The sequence below is a fragment of the Salvelinus alpinus genome, chromosome 1 (assembly GCF_045679555.1).
Source record: "Salvelinus alpinus chromosome 1, SLU_Salpinus.1, whole genome shotgun sequence".
Classification (NCBI taxonomy): Eukaryota; Metazoa; Chordata; class Actinopteri; order Salmoniformes; family Salmonidae; genus Salvelinus; species Salvelinus alpinus.
In genome coordinates, this window is record NC_092086.1 from 54,341,921 (window position 1) to 54,364,310 (window position 22,390).

Below are 22,390 nucleotides of genomic sequence, written 5' to 3' on the forward strand. Positions count from 1 at the left end.
AGATTTCTCTTTCACTGTTGCTGTTAGCCTAGGCTGCTGTTAGCCAAAAAGTACTGCTATAGAACCCTGGAAACCACTGCGCACTGTTTGGGACCTATTTATTACACCGATTATGTTGCAAAACGGAAGCAAATGTAACTAAGCAGGGAGGAACCTACCTGATTTTGTCCAATATCAACTTGTTTTGGCTAATGATTACACCCCAGCTGTTTGCATTTTGTATAATTGGTCAATTTTTTTATTTATTGCAAATATCCGGAAAATAAATATCGATAGTATTGAACAGTGAAAAAAAGCTCCTGACCAAGTCACCCCCCACAAAATTGAAATCAGTGCAGCCTGCTCTTTCTCTTCACTAATAATGCGTGTGTTCAGTCTGCCTGTTGCATGTAGAACATCCTAGCCTATTCATTGATGATAAGCCCTGTTTTACTGAAGTTACGAGACATTGCAAGGCAAGAAATTCCGAAATACAGCATACCATTGCGAGATACAGCTTTTGATTGCCGATAGATAGACAGAACCCTGCACTACGCCCATCTATACTGTTCCCCTCCCCTCTCAGTCCCTCGCTAGTTCACGGAATGTTTATGGGAGTGTTTGTGTTCTCGGAAGTACAACTAACTAGTCTCCTCCATTCCAAAAATACAAAATCTTACAAGTCGATTCTACTAAATGTCTTGGTAAATCACTGTATTTAACTGAGGTAGTTTGTTTTCAGGACAGAGTGGTCTGTGCACGGGCAAGCAGGCTGCGCGCAGGCAGCTCAAGATTTGATTGACAGTTCTGGTTGTCTAGAGATAGACATTAATCCTGCTTCAGAAAAAGCATTACTTCACAGACAAGTAAAATGCTGTAGTGCACCCTTACAAACAAACATGATGTATCCGATGCCCTGTCAAGGGTATGTATATATGCATGTATAAAAACTGTGGTAGATATATAACCTCATTGCCCGACTAGCGGTCACACATATGCACTGCTTGACTTGGACTGGAATAGGTGCCGGAGCTCCACAATACTTTTGAGCTAATATTCTATAAGATGTGTAGGAGCTCAAGCAGTAGAAAATGTGAGCTGCCGGTACTCCGCTCCGGTGAGCTCATGCCCAAGTCAAGCACTGTACATACGTAATAGGACCATTATTCTGCATTGCGAATTGATGTGGAATATTATTATTTTTATTACAATTTTAATGGAAAACCAATAAAAAAAGACAGTTCAATTTGCCACATCGCTAGTCAGATCCTTGCTCTGTAGAGTGTAGCCTCTCTTGTCAAACTGGACTTTGGTTCCTTCAGAATATGTCCAGATACACAAACTCAAGCAGAAAAATTCACAGTGAAACTCTCATGATACGCACCGACTGGCACCCTATTCCCTAATGGGCCCTGGTCAAAAGCAGTGCACTGTATAGGGAGTAGGGTAACGTTTGGGACGCACATTAGCCTGCCTGCCTAAAGCAGAAGCTATGTGGAGGGAAGAGCTAACCCAGCCCCCTTCTAGTAGCACATTACTAATACAGCAGCCAGGTTCAATCTCAGTTCACCAAACCTCAATCAAATAATCATTTCGCCATTCTCAGCACTACAGTATAAAACAAGTAGGCTACGGTACAACCCCTCCCTGCTCAAATGTATGTGTTCACAATTCCCTGGTGAACGGACAGGGGTGTGAATGACAGTTTGATTCAAGTAGGGTAACATAAATTGAATGTACATAGTAAAATGATTATGCAAATATGGCCCGAGTTACATAGAAGGACAAACAAGATTCATCTAATAGCCCAAAACTCTGTGTGACAAGAACAGCTTGGTGCGTAGTCTACCAGAGCTGCCAGTTACCTCTTGTGTAGGGTTTCTTAATGGGTGCTTTCCCAAGTGACTCTACATAGAAAAACATTTAATCAACTTAAGCCTTTGAGAGGCAGCAGGGAGGGACAGATATGAGGGAGTTAGGCTGTCTGGGGAAGTCCCGTCCTACACTCTCCAAACAATGTTACAGTTTGAATGGAATCAAGAAAGAGAACACGGTTTTCCCATTCAAGGGGGGAAATAATTGTATGTTGACCAAACTTGACAAACGCATGTGCTCACAGACATATATGCACGCACAGACACATATGCACGCACACACACACAAACGAGTAGGCTGAAACAACTTGGGCTGTCGCTCAGCGTCAGACTCATAATAACCCAGCAGAGTAAAGATCCAGTGAGGGTTTGGAATGTAAGGTGACCTCCCTTGGGCTGTTGTGTCAGAAAGTGAGATCAGACTATGGCAATGACTCAGCAATACCTCTCTACACCAGGCACCAACTAGACTACAGAGAACATTCTGGAGGATGTGCGATGAAACCAGGGTCAAAAGTAATGCACTACGGCCTATAGGGACTTAGGGTTCCAGTTCAGACGTAGATCAGGGATAGGGAGGAGGAACAGAGCACAGTCACACACCACTCATTCCAGACACCTCTAGCATGTTTATTCACAAGGTGATGGCAGAGACAAGGAGAGAGAAACAATGAAACATTCACAGCACACATTTACTCGTGACTTAGGCTACGTCCTAAGTCACGGACGTAGCCTTGGTTTCTTAATTATTAAGTGATTAAAACTTGAAATTAACCAAATTGACAACAGAATTTCCTTAAAATCAGTAAAGAAATTACTGCAATTGAATTGGCTACAATGGGAAATCATAGTAGTCAAACCAGTCTTCCCTTCCATTGGCATATTATTACATTCAACTCTTAACCAATTTCATTGTTGGCTGGTGGTCAAAGCTCTCTCTGTCTCTCAAACACATAAAGTGAACTAAACAATTAAAAATGTAAACTCATGTGTCAAACAGAGACATTTCAAACGTCATATGGCTATGTACAGTGTTATAACAATGTGCAAGTAGTTCATGTACAAAAGGGAAAATAAATAAATAAATATAGGTTGTATTTACAATGGCGTTTGTTCTTCACCGGTTGCCCTTTTCTTGTAGCAACGGGTGATAAATCTTGCTGCTGTGATGGCACACTGCGGTATTTCACCCAAAATATATGGGCGTTAATCAAAATTGGATTGGTTTTCAAATTCTTTATGAGTCTGTGTAATCCGAGGGAAATTTGTGCCTCTTTCCATAATTTTGGGTCAGTCAGGGTGGTCAGGTATTCTGCCATTGTGTACTCTTTTTAGTGCCAAATAGCATAACAGTTTACCCTGTTTTTTGGTAAATTCTTTCCAATGTGTCAAGTAATTACCTTTTTGTTTTCTCATGATTTGGTTGGGTCTAATTGTGTTGCTGTGGCTGTAATGGAGCTCTGTGGGGTCTGTTTGTGAACAGAGCCCCAGGACCAGCTTGCTTAAGGGACTCTACTCTGGGTTCATCTCTCCGAAAGTGATGGCTTTGTTATGGAAGGCTTGGGAATCGCTTCCTTTTAGGTTGTTGAAGTTCCTGACTCTTTCCTGGATTATCATAATTAGTTGGTATTGGCCTACTTCCGCTCTGCATGCATTATTTGGCGTTTTACGTTGTACACCGAGGATGTTTCTGCATGCAGTCTCAATTTGGTGTTTGTCCCATTTTGTGAATTCTTGGTTGGTGAGCAGACCCCAGACCTCACAACCATGAAGGGCAATGGGTTCTATAACTTAAAGTATTTTTAGACAGGTCCTAATTGGGATGTCGTTCTTTCTGATGGCATAGAAGGCCATTCCGCCCATTCTCTCTAAGATCGTTCGCAGCTTTGTGGAAATGATCTGTGGTCCTCTTGATGGAATGTGTATTTGTGGTCCTGGCAACTGGACCTTTTTTGGAAGTTGTCTTACTGTCAGGACCCAGGTGTGACAGAAGATCTAGGTGCTGCTGTAGGCCTTCCTTGGTGTCTCTCACACACACACACGCCACACTTTCCATTTACTGTAATCCGCATCTGAGCACCGACCAACACCGGATGTCAATGGAAGTTGAAAAGTAGTTGAAATTGCTGCCTTGCTTTCAACGTCCACAGAAGACGTTCTTGGAACGGTCTGGATAGGTTTAATTTCAAGGTCCGCAGATATTTATTTTTGTTGCGGTCCGGCCTTGATTTGGCCCATTCATAGAGAACCATGATTGGATGTGCCGACCAAATTTGAACCAACCATAGACGTTTATGTTTACAAGTGTGAAGAGCAGCGTACAGTAAAGTCAGTTGTAAAAGTTGTAAGTCGCTCTGGATAAGAGCGTCTGCTAAATGACTTAAATGTAAATGTAAAGATACATATACAGTTGAAGTCAGAAGTTAACATACACCTTAGCCAAATACATTTAAACTCAGTTTCACAATTCCTGACATTTAATCCTAGTAAAAATTCTGTCTTAGGTCAGTTAGGATCACCACTTTATTTTACAAATGTGAAATGTCAGAATAATAGTAGAGTGATTCATTTCAGCTTTTATTTCATCACATTCCCAGTGGGTCAGAAGTTTACATACACTCAATTAGTATTTGGTAGCATTGCCAAATAAGTTGGGTGAATTTTGGCCCATTCCTCCTGTCAGTGCTGGTGTAATTGAGTCTGGTTTGTGGGCCTCCTTGCTCGAACACGCTTTTTCAGTTCTGCCCACAAATGTTCTATAGGATTGAGGTCAGGGCTTTGTGATGGCCACTCCAATAGCTTGACTTCGTGGTCCTTAAGCCATTTTGCAACAACTTTGGAAGTATGCTTGAGGTCATTGCCCATTTGGAAGACCCATTTGCGACCAAGTTTTAACTTCCTGAGCGGTATGACGGCTGTGTGGTCCCATGGTGTTTATACTTGCGTACTATTGTTTGTACATATGAACGTGGTACCTTCAGGCGTTTGGGAGCAATTTCCAAGGATGAACCAGATTTTTCTGAGGTCTTAGCTGATTTCTTTAGATTTTTTCCCCATGATGTCAAACAGAGGCACTGAGTTTGAAGGTAGGCCTTGAAATACATCCACAGGTACACCTCAAATGATGTCAATTTGCCTATCAGAAGCTTCTAAAGCCATGACATCATTTTGTGGAATTTCAAGGAATTATGAAAAAAGTTTAAATGTACTTGGCTAAGGTGTATGTAAACTTCCGACTTCAATTGTATCCTATATTATAAACTGGGTGGTTTAAGCCCTGAATGCTGATTGGCTGACAGCCGTGGTGTGTCAGACCGTATACCACAGGTATGACAAAACACTTTTTTTTTTACTGCTCTAATTCCTTTGGTAAGCAGTTCATAATAGCAATAAGGCACATCGGGGGTTTGTGATATATGGCCAATATACCATGGCTACGGGCTGTACCCAGGCACTCTGCGTTGTATCGTGCGTAAGAAAAGCCCTTAGCCGTGGTATATTGGCGATATACCACACCCCTCGGGCCTTATTGCTTTAATATATATCCCACCTTGTGTGACAAGCAGCAACTACCTGGCTGGGGAGCTGTACGCAGTGTGATTGAAGTGCTGAAGATAAAAATAAAAATGGTAAAGCTGCGTACAGGCATAAAAGCTGCAGTAATTTATTTAAGTCTACTAAAAGTGAGGCTTTATCTTTTGTGTTTCTTGACTAGGTTGTTTTTCAGTGTTCGGGTTTGCCTCAGGAAAGACCAAATGGCTACTAGTCAGATTCTGCCGAGTGCCCTCGTTGCCACAGTAACCTCCCACCCTTGAAGGGGCAGCTGATATTCTGGTTAAAAGACTCAGGTCACAAAACATACAATAAATTTGTAAGTCGCTCTGGATAAGAGCGTCTGCTAAATGACTTAAATGTAAATAAAAACACGCAATATAACACACCATGTCTTACTAGTAATCAATTTATTATAATATATATTTTAGTGTGTGTAATTATGGCGAAAAACATGGCTGGTATAAAATCTAAGTGGCTGTGTTCAGATAAAAAAAAAAAACATTCAGAAAGTTCATATTCAGGCCCTGGCAATAAATGTTTGTTGTAACAACAATGTAATTACTTTTTTTTTCTCTTCTTTTTTCCCCCCTAAACGTCCTTTAAGTCAAGTTGCTTGTCCCGGTGACCTAAACTGATATGAACGGAATTAAATATTGGCGGTGTATCAAATGGCACCCTATTCATTATATAGTGTACTTACTTCGACCAGTTCCCCGTAGAGATCTGGTCAAAAGTAGTGCACTATATAGGGCACCATTGTTTTGGCCTCCATGGCCTGCTTCAGATAAAAATATCAAATATTTCAAAACAATGGACAGCATTGTCTATTGAAAAAGACAGGTCTAGTGGTTAATACTAACTGCAATCTGTTTATTTTTTCCACTTGAAGATTTCATAACAAGCGTCAGAAGAGAACTATGCAAGAACGGGGGGGGGGGGGGGGGGGGGGGATAAGGCAAATAAACATGGAAGAAAGTGCAGATATGTGGCTGATGTAACGTGGTCAAAGGTACTGGCACATATCCAGGAAAAGCCAATAGAGGCTAGCTTAAAGATCTATCAAAGCTGGTCACACACACACACAATAAGATTTTTGTATTAGTGTTATTGACTTATAAAATATGATGTTATGAAAGTACTTAGGAAAATGTATCTGTTGTCTTAACGCCCTACTACTATCAGGAAGTCTTGAAATAGTCATGTTGAAAAGCTGAGTCGTTTTTGGTACTGTAGTTTAGTGATTGAGCCATTAACTGCTGGGGCTACAAAGACAAAGGGCTGTCACAGCCGTGACCTTTGAGAGACCTCCTGCAGGGGACCAATCAGACTGTCAATCACAGACTGAAGAGAAGGTGGGAAAGAGGACAGCGCACATCTCATCTCCGTCATTTCGACTCAAAAACACATGTTAGGCTGTCAAACATATGTCCTCCACTCTCCTCCAGTTATTCTGAGGGCAAAAACTAACAAGAGGAAAGATGGAAACTGTCTCCTGTCATATGATGACCTCGCTCCAATAGGGCCTTGTTCGGGCAGATAATTAACAGAAGCCTACAGGAGTTAAACGAGAGAGCTGTCTAGTCCCTAAATAATGATCCTGAAGAAAAACAACGCTGGGTGTTTTGATGACGGCAATCGAACGCCTAAAAAACATTACGTTTTTAAAGTAAACACTGCAAAGGCCAGCCTTCAAAACTAGATCATGGGGTTGCGTCATCTCATTTATTTTTGTTGTGGTTATCACATCCCATTAACGGGCTGAAAAAAAGAACCATTGAATTTGGCACATTTATTCCACCTACACAACCAGGCAAGCAAGAGTGGCTCTATAACACACACGTTGTTACGAAGAAATCAATATTCTCATGGACAACCCTGAGCCATATTGCTCGCCAGGCATGGCGGTGTGCGGAGCCGAGCGTTGGAAACAGGACTCCTGTTACAGAGCCCTTTAAGACCAACCCTCCCAGTCTAACCAGTTGCAGGCGTATAAGAAGCACCACCCACCCAGCGATACCCTGTCCAACCAAACGCAGGCTTTGTTTAGGACATGGCACGCAATGATGAGTATTTCACACGATCACCTTATTCTGATGAGGCCGCTCCCACCAAGTCATGATGCTTATTCTACACCCGTCTCCCTATTCTGAACAATGCAAAGAGGTAATTAAAATGTGGCTATTCTTCTATTCTTCGGTGGAGGCAGCCATCGCAGAGGCAGCACCAGTAAACCCTGAAATGGATCAACCTCCAGTACAGAGGAAAGAATGTAGGCTGTGCTAAAAAGGTTTAAATTAGGAAAACAGGCTAGTAATTTTGTCATAACACAATATACTATATTTACCATAGATGATGGTTAAGCATAAAGGTCTAATGTTGGTTGCAAACATTACCAATCATAATCAAAATGCTAAATAGGGCCTAATGGTAAGAATTATTTATTTATATATCTATTTTTACAACAAAACAATATTCTACCTATTGACAGAAGCATCAAATGGTTCTCCCTCACCTGGTCCAGTACCAGGTAAATCCATCAGACTCTCCAGCTACTCGTATTGCAGCTGAAGGTCATAACCTTTATCGCTGCCATCCGTGGGAACCATCCACTAACTCACGTTAAACCCAGTCCTTGAATGCGATAAGGATTTCTCCGACATGCTGCAGTTAATGTGTCCGGATCAAAGTTCCCATAATGACTGTGTGTGTGTCCATGCATAGGCCTGTGTGTGATGTGTGTGTGTCAGAGCATGTGAGAGTAGTTCAGCTGTTGGATGCTCATGGAGTGGTGCGCAAGGCTTCATGTGCTTTCCTACAGCTCTGCTAAAAAACACTCCGCGCTAACGAAAAAATAAAATTAAAATAAAACTCTGCTCCATTCATTAAAATCACAATTTAACCAACACCCATCTATTTTTTTCCCTTCTGGATCTACCAATTGTTTTTTAAGTATTGAAACCAAACCATATGGATTTGAATGAAAAGTATTTGAATAAACATGAAAAGGTGAATGTAAGAAGCGAACATCATTTAAAATAGGCTACATGTTGTATTAAAACAGCATATAAAACACTAAATAGGTCAGGACCCAGACAGGAAAGCTAAGGAATGAAAATGAATTATTTAGGCTATATTATTTCAATTATTTCAAGGCTATAGCCTACAAAGACATATAGAGTGAAGCATTTGCGAGAGTGACACAACAGGCTGGTAGGGACATAAAGCTCTCAGCATTTAAACATTGCGTTGTATTAAATCATTATAGTCTATAAATTGCACATATAGGCTGGGACTTACTTAGAATTAAATACAAATTAAAGGAAAAATTCTCAGTACCTTTAAATTCCTTTTTTGAAACACAAGTTTGGCCAGTCTGTGGCGTCAGGCTCATCTTTCTTTTCTCTCCAAAACTCTTGAACGTGCCGTCCTTGGCCAGCTCTCCTGCTATCTCTCTCAGAATGACCTTCTTGATCCAAATCAGTCAGGTTTCAAGACTAGTCATTCAACTGAGACTGCTCTTCTCTGTGTCACAGAGGCGCTCCGCACTGCTAAAGCTAACTCTCTCTCCTCTGCTCTCATCCTTCTAGACCTATCGGCTGCCTTTGATACTGTGAACCATCAGATCCTCCTCTCCACCCTCTCCGAGCTGGGCATCTCCGGCGCGGCCCACGCTTGGATTGCGTCCTACCTGACAGGTCGCTCCTACCAGGTGGCGTGGCGAGAATCTGTCTCCGCACCACGTGCTCTCACCACTGGTGTCCCCCAGGGCTCTGTTCTAGGCCCTCTCCTATTCTCGCTATACACCAAGTCACTTGGCTCTGTCATATCCTCACATGGTCTCTCCTATCATTGCTATGCAGACGACACACAATTAATCTTCTCCTTTCCCCCCTCTGATAACCAGGTGGTGAATCGCATCTCTGCATGTCTGGCAGACATATCAGTGTGGATGACGGATCACCACCTCAAGCTGAACCTCGGCAAGACGGAGCTGCTCTTCCTCCCGGGGAAGGACTGCCCGTTCCATGATCTCGCCATCACGGTTGACAACTCCATTGTGTCCCCCTCCCAGAGTGCTAAGAACCTTGGCGTGATCCTGGACAACACCCTGTCGTTCTCAACTAACATCAAGGCGGTGACCCGTTCCTGTAGGTTCATGCTCTACAACATTCGCAGAGTACGACCCTGCCTCACGCAGGAAGCGGCGCAGGTCCTAATCCAGGCACTTGTCATCTCCCGTCTGGATTACTGCAACTCGCTGTTGGCTGGGCTCCCTGCCTGTGCCATTAAACCCCTACAACTCATCCAGAACGCCGCAGCCCGTCTGGTGTTCAACTTTCCCAAGTTCTCTCACGTCACCCCGCTCCTCCGCTCTCTCCACTGGCTTCCAGTTGAAGCTCGCATCCGCTACAAGACCATGGTGCTTGCCTACGGAGCTGTGAGGGGAACGGCACCTCCGTACCTTCAGGCTCTGATCAGGCCCTACACCCAAACAAGGGCACTGCGTTCATCCACCTCTGGCCTGCTCGCCTCCCTACCTCTGAGGAAGTACAGTTCCCGCTCAGCCCAGTCAAAACTGTTCGCTGCTCTGGCACCCCAATGGTGGAACAAACTCCCTCACGACGCCAGGTCAGCGGAGTCAATCACCACCTTCCGGAGACACCTGAAACCCCACCTCTTTAAGGAATACCTAGGATAGGATAAAGTAATCCTTCTAACCCCCCCCCCCTTAAAAGAGTTAGATGCACTATTGTAAAGTGGTTGTTCCACTGGATATCATAAGGTGAATGCACCAATTTGTAAGTCGCTCTGGATAAGAGCGTCTGCTAAATGACTTAAATGTAAATGTAAATGTGATGGTGCCTGGAGAACTGGCCAGCAGTGGAGAACACCCTCTACACTTACAGAGGCACTGGGGATGCTAAACACCCTTTTGGCCACTTACCAGGTTGGGCAGAGATGCAGTTGATGTTTTTATTTTTCTATTAGGAGGCCTAAAGGTTTTTAGGCACAATAACCCAATCAAAACAGAAAGCTAATTGAACGTGGGAATATGCCAGGCCTATTGGGCCAAAATCTATTATGGCCTATTGTAAAGATAACGAAAATTAATGAAACGTTTAACCATCAGATTTTTTGTTTAGAAATACTTCGCTACAATGACACACTCCGTTATCTACCCACCACATTCCTTTCTTTTAGCATGTGCACATAGTAAGTACACCATCATACTTTTGGGATAAGTGCATTTTCAGATTCCACAATGACTATTTAGTTGTGGACACTCCCTCTTTTGGCCTTGGTCCTCATCTTTATAAGTCACCTTGATTTAGCCCCCGTGTTTTATTAGTTTCTTTATGGAAATATTTAGCAAACTCCATGACAGTAGATAAAGCAAGGGGCTAGAGCAGCACACAAGTAGACTACAAATGCAAGCTGGGGTGGGGCGCTACTGGAGCGAAATTGGAGCGGGCGAGAAGGTAGAAACGGTCAAATGGTAGAAACGGTTAATTGTTTTTTTTGTTTTACATTGAACGACGATTAGCATAACTGCGATTTCCCCCCCACCATTTTTTCTTACGCTGTTGCCTCAAACTTATTTTTAAATAAAATAAAATGTTATTGGTCACATACACATATTATTTTGGGTGTTGCAAAAGGCTTGTGTTCCTAGCCCCAACAGTGCAGTAGTATCTAACAATTCATCATCTGAGATGTTGATGTCGTGCCTGTCATCAGTTGAGACACAGCATACTCTTGAATACAGGGTGGGTCTAAACTACAAAATATGCTAAAATGAAATAAAATCTGAGTTTACACGTTTATAGATAATTGATGTTAAATGTTTAAAAAATAAAGAAGCAAATTTAATGAAAACACTTTCTTCCACAATAAATTAAGCTCAACCATTGGGTGTCTTACGGTAGGGTGGGGTATGCAAAATGGGTCAACTTTGAGCACCTCTATCTCCTGAGTGTTTTGCCATTCGGGTCCAAAAACATACTTTCTGACCACTTCTACCTAGTGCTGGGCAGTATACTGTATTTTACGATATATCGTTATTGATGCACAGACTGGTTTGGGTTTTTACTTTACCTTCTATAAATGGTATTTGAATGTTTGGTTTGTTAAATCCGATACGCCTTGTGTAACGTTCATTTTTATTGTTTACGTTTACGTCGCTACTTCAGTAATCTCTCTCAGCTCGCTCTCAATGCTGCTTTCCACACAGGACTAGCCCCGCCCTCTGTCACTCAAGGAGCACATTTGTTGTTCCTCAACGTCGAGACACTTGCGTTCAGTCTGCATGGTCAATGCAGCGCGTGCAACAGTGTTGCAGTGTTGATGACAACGATACGGTTTTCACTTCGGTCCTTAATATAAATCCCCTAGTGTTCTATAATTACACTATTAGTCTGTGTTTCTTACATCTGCAAACAGCTAGTTTGGCTTTTCTTAGCAAGTTGGGCCTAAATCTGGTTAGCTGCTAATGCTAATCGCTAACTAGCTAATAAATGTACTGAGTCAGAGCAAACGTAACTAACTATACAGCCTGATAATACCAGTGATGGTGTAGACCTAAATCAGCATGTTGTTTGTGCAACAGTATCAGCCAAATCAAAGAAGAATATGCAAAGCAAGAATATGTTAAGAGAAAACATTCAATGTAGGCAAAGATTATAGGGTCCCTTAAACACATAGGTTCCTACCCGGTCACAATAACTACTCCCTGGTATTTTCATTAGTTGTCATGTCAATACACTGTATTCCAAGTGCCCACTACTATATTCTAACTACAGAATTAGAATTTCCACAATTCCAACAGTTCACCCAAGTGTTTTGCTCTAAGTCACAAGTCAAATCGCAATTGTAACATTGGGTTAAAAATAAGGCCTAAATTGTTTGCACATATTGTGCAGCACTACGTGGCAGTGTGGAAACGATCTCAAATGAGTGCAGGAATTGCATAAAATTATTTTGGGCCTAATTGAACAGTATAAAACAATAATATCACTTAGAATGTATGTGTTGCTATCCTTGGGCCACACAATACTCAGAAAGCAAATTTAGAACTTGTATTATTCAAAAAATATTAAATACTGTCAAATTCCATCCACATTTTTTCATACCATGGTATGATCTTTTGGCCATATCTACCATGGGCAAATACCCTGGCCTACATACATTTTTGTTCAAATCAAAAGGGGTGTAGTCAAAAAGTGATTGAAATCATACGGAATGACCCAGAGAGGAAGAGAGGCATGTGCGCCTCTGCACTTTTAATTGGGCCATTAGGCCATCAGGGAGCACAGGCCACAGCACACTGAACTTTAGACTATAGGTCGGGTTCAACCCGTGGGTATACTCACTCCTCTCCTCATACACGGTACAGCGCACCTGGTTGTGTAAACACTATGCCAGTGGTTTCTGCCTTTGAAGTCTCTTAATCGTTCAGGTTTCTCCATGAGAAGGAAAAAAAGATGAAATACACCATAGTAAACAGGGGGAAACAGTTGGGTCTAGATTTCAGCCAGCTGTCTCAGGTACTCCCAGCTGGGGCAATTAGTTGACTGTAGGGTTTAAAAAACACACAAAAACAAAAGCCAGTGTCTGAATAGGCTAACTGGCATAGAGAGAAGTAAAACTCTGAGGAACCAGCAAACCTATGGTGTGTTTCTGTGCTCCCCAATTCACCCAATGATATGTGATGCATATGGTTCCACTTCCAGACTGGTTTGGTGGCTTCAGCACAGGAGTGAATGGGGGCCAGTGTGTCAGTCAAGCCACTCCCTGCAGAGCCTACCAATGGTCAGGCTTCCTCTCAACCCTGTCCTGACCTCTAGGGTCTGGGCAACTTACTTGTCTGAAGTTAGGCCTGGAGGGGTGAAACACTTTGGCCTTTAACTTTTAACATCCTACTAAGCCATGACAAGTCCAGGCAGGAGTCTGGTAAATTAGCCCATTGCCCTTGTTCTTAGCCCATCTTTTTCCCCCCTCCCTTTTTAAATCAAAGTTTATTTGGGAATTTTCAAGTAATTTGCACCTCTGGTTTCTCTTCAGGCCATGTACATGGTTTGCCTTTTTCCTCCCTTGTTGAGTGGGGTTGATATATTTTTTCCTGCTTCTCCCACCTGGCTGGCTGGTCCATGTTTCTCTTATGTGAGGTGGAGGGAGGGAAAACAATAATAGGTAAAAGATTTTCAGGAATGGAGCATTCTGGGAGGAGAGTTTGAACAAAGGGATTGTTTCAGGTGTGTTCCGAGCAAGGTTAAGTTCAGAGGGAGGCACTGCCCCTTGGTTTGAGATGGGGGAAGAGATGGATTGAGGTGGAAGGAGGGAGATGTTGGCTTGAGGTCATGAAACTGGAGGGTGTGTGCATCTGAGTGTACTTGGCAGACTAGGCTTGAACTATCAAAACAACCAGCAAAGACGTTGTTTTAGTGAGCCAAATGTCACCCTTCAGCTCTTTCTCCAGTCAGTATTCCAGGAAAGAGACTAGTGTGTGTTTCCATATAAGCAACAGCTCAAGTATATGCCAAAGCAAGGTGTACAATACCTGCAACCCAAAAACACAAGCGAAAACAACTACTTCTACAGAAACCCAAAAGAGCAAATAATTTAGATGTATGAATAAAGCTGTGATTGCTCAGACTGATTTCAAGTGTGTCTGACTGGAACAGATTATTCATCACGAGCTGAAGTCTTCAGAGAAGCCAGACATTAACCGTCTGAGGGGTTCTGAACAATACCAAGTAATAACATCAGTAATACCAACAGGCTCTGCTTTCATCTCTCCAAGTCAATTGTCTGACAGGATAAAATCCCAAACCCAGTGCGCCTATGAAAACACACTGCAGATCTGTACATATAGATTTGCATAATCATCAGAAATAAGCCTACATTTTGGCCTAACCAGAGAAACAGATGTTGCTTAATGCACATTATGGTCTGTAGCCTACAGCAGTAACCAGCCATACCCCTATTGGTTGTTTCCTGGTAACTCTGCTTCTATATTGATTGGTTAGATACAAAATTAGGACAGAAGGATCTAGAATATAGGCTGAGGAAATTGTTATATGCACTAAGTGGCTAGGTGCTAGGATAGCCTAAATCAAGGCCAAAAATGTATACACATACCTTTTTAATAACTTACAAGTGGACTATTTCTGTCCACAATACGGTATTACGTAACATTTCCTACTTAAAATGCAACCAGCAAACCACAATATTTTCATACTTTTGGTTGGCACTGGCAGTATCTAACATTTGCAACAATGAGCCAATTTTCTTGGAGTGGAAAGCCCTGGAAAACTGATTAAAGTGGGGAACCGTTATCATTGCTGGGAAGGACAAAAGCTAAGTGGCTTGAATCCATGCTGTTTTCCATCCAGGTTATTGAGTACACTCCCCTGAGTCAACCAACGGCTTCCAAATTCATAAACTAGATACTTGTTGTGTTAGCCTCCTCCTACGGTTGCTTCAATACCACACAAGTCTCGAAAATGGCTGATAGGATTCCACCCAGATCTAAAGGGTCAATGGAGGGGGGGGGGGGGTCTTTGTCAATTGTGTGGCTTATCAAAACAAATAAGAGGAGTGAAAACAGGCAGTGAAAGGACTCACACTTTCAGCAGCATATTCCTACACCATATCAAACAGGCTAGGGAGGGGCCATGTAATCTGAGTGAACAGCTCTCCATTAAATTGGGTATAACATGGAGCCAGGCCTGAGCTAGCGGTGCCATCGGTCCAATGCAGCAGCAGGCGAGGTGCTCATCACCCTCTATTCATAAAACGTCTCTTTGACTCCAACACATGGGCTGCAATGGGGACAGGGTCGTGGGGGAGGTCACCCTGTCTGGCCAATATGTGCAATCAGTAGGCTTTTTCTCTCTCTACGCTCCACACTCAGGGCTAGTCCTGTTTATGTGTATTTAACCTCCTGAAACCATTTCCCAAAAAGCACATGTAAGCCAGACCCTGATCTCTCTTGAAATTCAGTCAGTGGATTTGCAAACTGCAAAGGCCCAGTATAGCAGCAGAGCACAACAGTCAAGGCTACACCAAGAATGTACACCAAGAATGTACTGTAGTGTACCCACCCATAATGACAGCAAACAATCAGGAAGATAAACTCTCCCCTCCCCACAAGATGAACATTAGTGAGATTATTCGATCTTGGAGGAAGTTCACACATCAGAAAATGACAGCATTGTAGTGCTGAGATCACATATGATGCAAGGATATGCAACTTAACACATTATATAACAGAAAACTACAGATGTGTAACACACTAACCAGGGGTTGAGCAGGTTAGTGTGCAATTAAAGGGATTCACATGAACACAGTTCCTGGTTGATAAAGGGATGGGACAAAATTACAATATCTGCACTGACGTTAGACAGTATACAAGCACATAGGAGACGGTTGAGATCATGGCATGGCAAAACCTTGATGTTTTGATATTGAATACAATGATTATATTGTTCCTTGTTTTTTTTCTAGCGGCCTTGTGTATATGGCGAAGTCACAATTTAGGCAAAATTGAAATGTTACAATTATTTAGCAAACTAGCTTGGTTGGTTTCTGCTAAAGGAAATTATTTTTATGAAACAATTAGTGGAAAACGTGGCGCCTGCAACTGCCAGTGGCTGCGCCATTATGTAAACCTCGCCATAAATTACTCAATTGGAAATGTATCCAAAATTATAATGTAATCTATGCGGCAATGCATTTTCTAGGTTAACGTTTAAAGATTGCGAAAATGGTTCCTCTCTCGCACGATTGCGATCATTCGATAGAATTGCTTGGGTGTGTATATTATGCACGATTAAGTTTAGAATGCGGTGGCGCAGAGATGCATTATATCGTGGGCAATACAGTAAGCTTGCAAACTACGTTTTTAAACGGCCTAAATACATTTATATAAGTATGTTAGTAGACTGACTAGGGGTAATTTGGATACACAATCAAGCGCTTCGGTGAACAAGGCTTGACATTGACACAATTGTAGCTGGTAACGTTAGTTAAATGCTAATATCAATGTTTTACGATTATGTCTGGCCAACTGTATTTTCCCTCGCACTCTCCCAGAATTTAAGAATGTCATGGCTCATGTTCACTGGCTAGCTGTAGATTACTATAATGGTGTACCCTTGGCAGCAGAACGTTCGGCTACAGCGAATGCAGTAAGAGTAACAAACCTAACGTTACCTACACTGTCTATAGCTAGAACTTGGATTTGAAAGGAAGGTAGACCCAGCTATACAACATAAAAATCACAAAAAAAATGGTTGAGCATTATTATAAATGCGAGGTGGCCGGTGTGCAGGTTACCAAACAAGTTAAATGCTAAATGATGTTGCAACATTTCAAAGTTATTTTTTACTACGGAGTTAAAAGTAACAAAGAAAAATGAGGAACCTACCACGTGATGAGGAGCCGATCCGGTAATTTTTTTAGAAACAAATCCCGCACTTTGATAGTAATTTCATCAAGGAAACAAAATATGTTGAAAAACAAATAATTCGAGAATGCCTCTTCACAAAATCCGTCTCGTGCGATCCAAATTGGGTAACCCCGTGTTACTCCCGAAATCACGAAATGGGCGAAACAACGAGTACTTGAGGAACCGAGTCAGCTTGCTCTCTTCTCTCTCTCTCTCGCTGCAATTATTAATGCTCAATCTAGTTTATTTCAAAGGCGGTTGAATTCGAATTGGTCTTGTCATATTTCCCAACGCCATTTATCGACGATTTGTTATGTATTTTCTCCGGCAATCCGTTTTTATTGTTGCCGTTTTAGGGAGAGCGTCACACAGAAAATGGCGGCTCGCTCCTCTCCCTCGGATTTCAAGTCTGACAAACAGAACCCGAGAGCAAAACCGCGGCGGGAGACATTCCTCATACTCGCCACTAGTGGAACTTCAGCCTGTCTCCGCTAGAGGGAGCCAAAGTCAAGCGTTCCATTTTCTACATGACTGAAACTGGGTTGCTGTGTCTTCCATCATGGCTCAATTAAATCGTGACTTGCAGTTATTACATGTCACGCAAGAGCCGGAATGGATCCAGTTTCATTATAACCCTAAATCAAAACGTGGTTCTAAAGGATTGGAGAAAGTGAATAGTTATGGGTTCATAACCAGGACACACGGTTAGTTATAAATATCTATGATACTACCCTGCAATGTTATGATAGCATTCCCCAATGGGAAACACTCTTTTCACACCAATTCGATACCGAATGTGACTTTTTCATAGCAGGTTAGGATAATTAATGTAGCAGGTCAGGAGACTGAGGTTAAGGTTAGGAAAAGAGTTAGGAGGTTAGGACACAATTTTCTCTATGAAAATCACCTTGTATCTAAGTGTCGTGAAAAGAGTGTGTCCCATTCACCCCATAGAGGAAATATATGGGTGTTGCATAGAATTCTAATGTAAGGCCAGGGGGAACCAAAGAACACCACATTCTTTCCATTTCTTCAATGCAACAGAGGGCAGTGATGGGCAACACAGCTGATTCTGTTGCAAAAGTTTTGTCTGTTGCAAAAAACCTTTTGCAACAGAAATTGTTAACTCCAAATGGAAAAAAAATCAGTTAGGTCCGTATCGTTCTGTTTGGTTCTAAAACAGTAAACGGCTTCTGTTGCAAGACACAATGAATACACCCCTGAACTGTGTCCCTGCCTTCTCAACAAAGCCCAATATGAAGAAGACAAAAAACACTTCCCCTGGCCCTGTACCATTTTTGTGTGCAGATCTAAAGGTAACAGATAGGCAATGTGTGTAACTGTAACCAATAGAGAGCAATAGTAATGGCGTCTTTTTGTAGGCACTAACTCTGCCATGGTTCGTTGGACAAAGCCTATGAGTTTTGTAGGGTTTTAGGATAAATGCAGAAATGGGGTATGTGGTAAACACAGGCTTAGGAGATCTTGTACGTTTTGTTCTATGAAAATCTTTATCAGCTAACGTCACTTTTTGTGAATTTTGAAGCATTTATTATAATTTAAAAAAAAACACAAAGGCTTCCTAATTCATAAAGGTCATGTTAACTGACTGGTATTATATCATAGAACAAAACTTATAAGATCTCCTAAGCCTGTGTTAACCTCAGACCTTATTTTCAGCGTTTATCCCAAAACTTTATTCTTTCCAAATAGGAATGGCTGAATGAACCAGAGGTTACTCATTTACGGTTTTTAGGACTTGAAGCTGGCGAGCTCTATATAGGCAAAGGATGGTCCTGTAACCTCTAGGGTAATCTAATTGCAATCCTTCACTATATTACTTAGAAATCCAGTTCCTTTCATTAGGCAAACATAAAAATGCTTACAGTTTCAGATGACAATAAACACTATTCCGCCATCTAGTGGTATTTAGTAGAGTTAACGCCCCCTATATTGGATAAACCACTCCTCCACCTGTGTCAGCATATGACTCCCGCAACTTATTTCTGTAACAGTCTTTAGGTTGCTATGCCAGACAGTGACACAATATTGTAGTGATACATCATTTCAGATTATAGTTAAATGTCAACCATAGTCATTTATGGAACAATGCACTTTGGCAATCTGTCCAAAGTTATTAAAACCAAGCACTGTGCATGTAATAACTCTATGCATGATGATGACACATGATCAATACTGTATCATGTAACACATGTGTTGTGTATACATACCTTGCAATAGCAAAGCTCACCTCCAACCAAATCCATCCTTAGGTTAAAAATATCCACTGTGTCTTCCAGGTACAGTGCATTCAGAAAGTATTCAGATCCCTTCACTTTTTCCACATGTTGTTGCGTTACAGCCTTATTCTAAAATGGATGAAATTGTTTTTTCATCCTCATCAATCTACACACAATAATCCATAATGACTAAGCAAAAACAGGCTTTTAGAAACCCTATTCTTTACAAAAAATATATACATTTACAAACATTTCTAAAAACCTGTTTTCACTTCATCATTATGGGATATTGTGTGTAGATTGATGAGGGGGGGAAATGATTTAATACATTTTATAATAAGGCTGTAACGTAACAAAAGGTGGAACAAGTGAAGGGGTCTGAATATTTCTCAAATGCACTGTAACTTCCACAAGGTAATTCCTCCACTTCTTTGTCCAAGGTACCTGTACATACAAAGAAATTGCATTATAAATCAATAATATACCTATAAATCATGACTGACATAGACCTACTTGGCATGGCCACTACAAAGAATGTCGAAAAACACTAATGGTACAGAACATTATGTGATTGATTTTTGTTGTTCTGAGTATGTATGACAATCCAAATATATTGATATTATGACCTGGCATTGTGCCATATTCAAAAATTATTCTGCAAGTTATCTTGTTGAATTTTGGTGAAGATTTACGTGCAGCTACAGTAACACTAGACTAGGACACAATCTTCCACAGTCTTCTAAATGAAGAATAAAAAGTGTATTCATTTGAGACTCAATACTCTGTTAGCGTAACTGATTTTGTGGAAACGGGCTGTAGCCCATAATCAAATATGTTGGCTAGCTAATAGCTAGCGAACTCCACGGCCCTTGTCTAAGTAAGTTAGCTAGCTGGCGCGTCTAGCGTAGCTTGCTAGCAATCCCTGCGCTAAAATCTATTACTACCTTATAAACGTAGCTAACCGTACACAATATCACGCACTGTGACTTACTGTGCAAATTTCTACTGTAAATATCACAGTGTTATCACAATTATTATTTACTATATAGTGTATATAATTTTGCAAGTGTGTGTGCCTACTGTACGACACCCGAAGAACGATAGCTAGCTAGATACACTATTTGGCCTGTTGACTGCAACCCCACAGTAACGTTAGCAGTTTTACCTTAGCATTTCAAACTTGATCATCAAATAAATCAATAACATATAAAATAACACACTTAAATCCCATCTCTATTCATTTTATCTTCTAACATAATCCGTTTTGTAAAATTACGTGAGATAAACTCAGTTTTAACATGACAGAGTGAAGAATTCATGTTCACTTACCTGCACAAGTCAACCAGTCTTGAACCGGAATTACCCGCCTGCCTAGCACTGTGATTCGTCAATTTGGTTATGCAGCGATGGCGATTGGCTTATTATCCTCTAGTCTGCACGGATGGGCGTCTTGTTGAAAGTAAATAATATGGAAGTTTACCATTTGTTGTCATTAATATACAAGCTCAATAACAGTGCAATACTTTAAAGTAAAATAATTTGGTTAGACTAAATAGTTAGCCAATTACTCTTCAACGTCAATTTCACCAAATTATTCCGGTCTCCACCAAATCATTTGCCACAAATTACTTTGTATTTAGTCTCCAAATTTCAACCCTTAATTGGCTAAACGGAGCATAATTTGTACCTAGTAATAGCCACTGAGAACATTCGAAGCTGTTTATTTGCTTTTTCAGCAACCTAATACGGTGTTAGATGTGTTGACAAGCTGATGCTGGGTCACAACAATTGAATCACTGTCATTTGAAGGGGCTTTTCTTAAGGCTGCTGTAGTGTGTAATATGACATTGCTGGACTAAAATTGCATTATACAGAGATAAAGGTGCGAGCCTATGTGGTTGTATGTGGAGTGGCCCAGTTGTTGAGGACTAGGTGTATTGTCAGTTAATGCCATGCCCCACTTGCATAGGTCTTTCTGTCCTTCTACAAGATAAGACTAACCTTAAAATAACCTTACTAACCTCCATATACCGGCTCCAAGTTCCTGCTTGCATCAGATGCAATGTCCTGCTATGGAAGTGAAGGCAAAGATACATCAGATGCAATGTCCTGGTATGCCAGTGAGGGCAAGGATACAGCAGATGCTCATCCCAGTTCTTCTCTGATCCAGGTCCTCAATTGTGAAAATATCCTCCCACTACTGTCAGAACCGCTGAGTTATCTTCATCTCCTGTCCTGAAACAATACTGGTTCCCCCCCACTTAGAAATCATGAACTAATCAGTGTTCTCAATGCAATTAATTGAGACTTGTGATATAAATCCATACTGAATTTAAACTAGGCTATAAACTGTTGTTCAGTCCCCCAATCATTGTCCAATTTACTCTGATCAGCATCTACTAAGATACATTGTCTTATCAGGTGTTTGTAAAGGCATACGCAGCCAACAAGTCTTACATTTACTGTCTTATCAGGAGTTTGTAGGCAGATGCAGCCAACAAGTCGTACATTTATTGACATCACATTTTGGGGGAGTACAAGGCAGTCAATTAGAGGACATGTGTAAAGTAGTTTATTCTATCATCTCAAATATCCTTAAAATGAATAGCACATATATACATGAACAGACATTATCCCCAAAGACAGAACACATTTTAAAGTAAGACCCCGACGCACTTGCAAAATGAGAACATAATATTTTGACCTGGCTGTGCAGAGGACAAATTAAGTTGTTTGCCTTAGGAAAAAAAAAAGACCAAAACTTTAGGAAAGGCATTTCAACTCCTTGATATGGGGCAATATTTCTGAATGTGGCATTGAGATTTTTGCCTTTCCCAACTGTACGTTAAGAAGCACATCAAGAAACATTGTATACATTCACACAGAATCAATGCGGAACTCCCCAAACGCACACTTGGATGTTTGGGTGATTCATTCTAGACCAGATGCATCCAAATATTGAAACTGGGCATTTAATCCCCGTCATCATACCTTGTATTAATGTGGTCAGTGAGGACCAACCTGTGGTAGGCTTGTGCCAGATCAGTTTGTGCTCTTTCCAACTCCATTAATGTAATTGTCAAGCCGAATGTTTGGTACGACGAATGACAAGTAGTTGGCATGATAGCTCAAACAGACCGACACTCAGGTTAAACCTGTGGATGATTATCATATTTTATCACATTTGTTTCTAGAAGTATTTCATGATGAATCACCTCAAAAGATCTGCACATCAAATCTTGTTGACAGGTTGATGAACCACTGGCTTCTCATATCGTTGTCAATAAGAGGCA

At 41.3% G+C, this 22,390-nt stretch overlaps 1 protein-coding gene across 3 annotated transcripts in view; it reads right to left on the minus strand.

Annotated features, from left to right (window-relative positions):
- The window catches only part of LOC139580721 (KAT8 regulatory NSL complex subunit 1-like), a 75,749-nt gene extending 55,302 nt beyond the window's left edge, over positions 1–20,447 (minus strand). Inside the window, exons 1-2 of one of the 3 annotated variants that reach the window (XM_071409669.1) lie at positions 20,427–20,447; positions 19,089–19,541 (exon numbers count right to left, since the gene is read on the minus strand). The gene's annotated coding sequence lies outside the window, so the exon portion shown is untranslated. Of the gene's footprint in view, positions 1–16,836; positions 17,274–19,088; positions 19,542–20,426 lie in introns of those variants that run through there. The other 2 variants (XM_071409682.1, XM_071409674.1) reach the window with 2 other exon arrangements.
- Between the last annotated feature and the right edge of the window lie 1,943 nt (positions 20,448–22,390).